General features: G+C 39.8%; 1 pseudogene; it reads left to right on the plus strand.

The window, feature by feature from the left end:
* Positions 1-2063: 2063 nt before the first annotated feature.
* Positions 2064-3366, plus strand: LOC125487479 (annotated as a pseudogene).
* The last annotated feature ends 268 nt before the right edge of the window (positions 3367-3634 follow it).

Here is a 3634-nt window from a genome sequence, read left to right on the forward strand (position 1 = left end):
TAGTTGTTGTTTCTCTAGGCTGTGTCGATGGCATTATAAATTCACGTGTTATTTACTACTTCCGACCAGGTCTGGGTTCATTTGGAAATTTAAGGTGTCTTAATTGTTGCTGAAATGTTACATACCTCTTTTAAGGTTTCACGAATTCTGTCCTTGTGAACATTGCAAATGATTTTATCCCATTTGCTACTGCACCAGATGATGAACGTTTCTGCATTACATTAACCAAGCCTATGTTGCCAACAAATTTGGAACTATAGTTTTAAGCCATCTTCCAGTCATTAATTTCCCTAATGTTTCTCTCTTTATATTAAATATTGACAATGGTCAACTGTTCCTGTTACAGAAGCTCTGAACAGGAACTTCACCACTTGCATGGCCTTCTTGCACTTCCGATTGATCTAATCAAATGAAGGACTTTTTTCAGATTCAAAGTGGTCAAAATTTGCATTTGATGGTCACCACCACATTAACCTTTTAAGTTTGCTAATTGTGTTTTCCAATAGTTCAACTGAAAATTTATGAAATTGTTTAAGCAGTTTCTTCGTATTAGGCACTAGAACATATAGGAATGAACACAAAGGATGAAGCACATTGACGCTGAAAATACAGATTAAACTGAAAAATAATATAAATGAGAAGCAGAAAAAAAGGACTTATGATACGGACTCAGTTCAATGTCTTCCATCGTGGATTTAATTGACAAAGACTCAAAGTCGTGTTCTGGGAATTTGGACGAACAAAGAAATTACAACGAGTTTGCCACAAAAGTGAAATTTAATCATTTATTTTCTTGGAAGGCAAGAAGCAATGAGTTAATCTGTTTGTGCAGCGAAATGTAAGTAAGATGCATGTTGTGGCTTAATTGTCTCTCTCGAGACTATCACTCAAAATAAATGAAGGCCCATTTGAATGTGCCGCAGAGGAAACTTCCACAGTAACAACAGCTCCTACAGTTTATGAAAGACGATGCACGAACCATCATTGCCCCCTTCTTTGTCATTTGCTATTCAATTCTCGCTGCGCTTGGTGCCCTGGTAAGGAATTCATGCTTAAGAAAATTGTTTTCGTAATTGTGTATTTCCAGAAATATACTCTTTCCCTTTCAGGATTCGGCAGAATTTTTGCAACATGCAGCACTTCCATTTTAAGGGAATCCAACTCGTCTGCAGTGTGTATAATACGTTAGGGAATACTATCTGAGTTATGGCAATTCATCGTGCATTACTTAAAATTTCATTCTAATGAAAGGCAATGCGTTCTTGAATTTCATACGTTGTGTGCTTATAGCAAAATGGTCTCTTAGACGCTGAAAGACGAATTGTGATGATTGACTATGCATGAACATTAAGCTGCAATATTGTCATAGCTCAAATTGCATTCCAATTAAGCAAAACGAAACCTGGTGTTTTAGTCCATTGTAGGATTAACAGTTTATCAGAATGTAGCAAAATGTCGTTCTGGACTTGTCTCATTGCAGTATCTGGACATGTCTTATTTTGGTAGCACGTAATGAGGTGTTTTATCACATAAATATACATTCAGTGATTGCATGAATCTACAGGACGTGCTCCGGAAGGATTTAATAAAGTATACAGTTCCCAATGGATGGTGCCATTGTTAATGTCGTCTTAGGAATTACTTAGAGTTTCGTCTAAAAGTGTGGATATGCAAGATTTTCAAGCTATCATTAATTGACTTTTCTATTGCAAGGTCTCGCATATTTTACATAATTATATTTTTGAAATATAATTTTCCAGAAAAATTTCTTCAGAATGATTAGAAGGAGCAATTGCACATCGTCTCACAGCATGTCACTTTACGTAGCAAACACCAGAACAACATTAGTAAACCAATTTAATCCGAAGAAGAATAAGATATTGCAAAAAAAAATAGTGAAGGGAACTTCTGAAAGAAGGGGGCAGAAGTGAACCGCTGAGTGGAGAATTCTAATGATTTGGGCTTTACTAGTTAATCTGTAACTGACAGAGTTAAAAGTGTCAATTTGAGGGATGCACGGGAGACATAACCAAAATTAACATGATATTTCAAATAGTTGTATGATGTTGCGGGAACAGATGTGGCGAGAATCTGGAGCTTCTGAAAATTCGAAGGACGAGATTGTAAAGGATGAGACATCACTAGCGAGGAGCCAACGTTAGTGAACGTTTATGGGTTACAGTTTGTCTGGGGCTTCGAATGAATAAGTTCATGAGCACCACATTATTCCATTCATTCTAAATTAAGTAGGTGGCTACTGAAATTTTCTAAGTGATGAAACAGCGATGTTAATTCCTGGGACTAATCGCATTGATAGAGTTTTGATGCTGCATTGGATGTCAACCACTTGTCAGTGGTTCCAAAACAGGCAGAGGCTTGAAGTGGCAAGGGGATGGTTGAAAATTTTTTCATAAGAGATTGTATGAAGGATGTTTGGAACCAGTTCCGTAATATATTTCTCTTTTGATCTCTCACAGCCAACTTGCTGGCTATCATAATCCTATCTTGAGGACGGTGCTGTCTCTCCCGGTGCATCACCTTCTACCTGGTGGCGATCGCAGTGACTGATTTTCTTGTCATCACCGGTGCTGTCATCTTCAACCGAATCAGCCGCATCTACTTCCGATAAAGCGTTTTGTCCACCACTCCTGCGTACACTGTCAGCGTTTTGCTGGCCTATGCCATTCGGGATTGCTCATTCTGGCTGACAGTCGCCTTTACCATTAACCGTTTTGTGGCCATCTGCTTCCAGAAGTTGAAGACCAGATACTGTACAGAGAAAACTGCATCTTTGGTCATCGGAATAATCTGTGCCCTGTGTTGCATCAAGGACACACCATACTACTTTATCTATGAACCCTTATACATCTTAGACGGGGCATCCTGGTTGTGCAATATTAAAGCCAACTCCTACAAGCTCGGCAGGCTTATGATTGGCTCTTCCAGATCTACACTCTTTTTCGCCTATTCTTCGTCATTCTGATTAATGCCCTGACAATAAAACAGATCCTAGCGGCCAACAGAGCTCGCAGGAGACTCCGAGGTGCAGAGAAGCAACAAGACCCGAAGATGGCCAACCGCAGGAGGTCCATTATTCTTCTGTTCGCCATCTCTCTTAGCTTCCTCCTCCTGTGGGCCCCTCTTGTCGGGCATTTCATCTACATGCGGCTTAAAGCTAAGAGCTACTTTGGTGGTCTGGATTTCAGTGACACGCAGTATATCTTCCAAGAGATGACCAACATACTTCAGTTACTAAGTTCCTGCAACTACGTCTTTATTTATGCAATATCTCAGAATATGTTTCGACAGGAGCTAAAGATCATTCTGATATACCCCTTCGCCATCCTCATCAATTATTTTAAGTAGTGAGGGGAATAAATCTCTCTTCATGTTGTTTCTTTTCCACTGGAATATCCCTGCGTGCACTGCTCCCGTACACACCTGATGGAGAAAGTTGATGGAAAATAAGCACGAGAACCAACGGATATAACGCCCATTATCCATCTCTGACACTTCACTGTAATCGATCCTGAGAGAATGTGAAACGATTGTAAGTTCTCTTTTTCTTGACAAGAAGAAAAATCGTGATCTGTGTCCACCCTCCCACACCAACCTCCCGACCCGCCATCCCGAC

This window comes from Rhincodon typus, chromosome 42 (assembly GCF_021869965.1).
Source record: "Rhincodon typus isolate 14 chromosome 42, sRhiTyp1.1, whole genome shotgun sequence".
Classification (NCBI taxonomy): Eukaryota; Metazoa; Chordata; class Chondrichthyes; order Orectolobiformes; family Rhincodontidae; genus Rhincodon; species Rhincodon typus.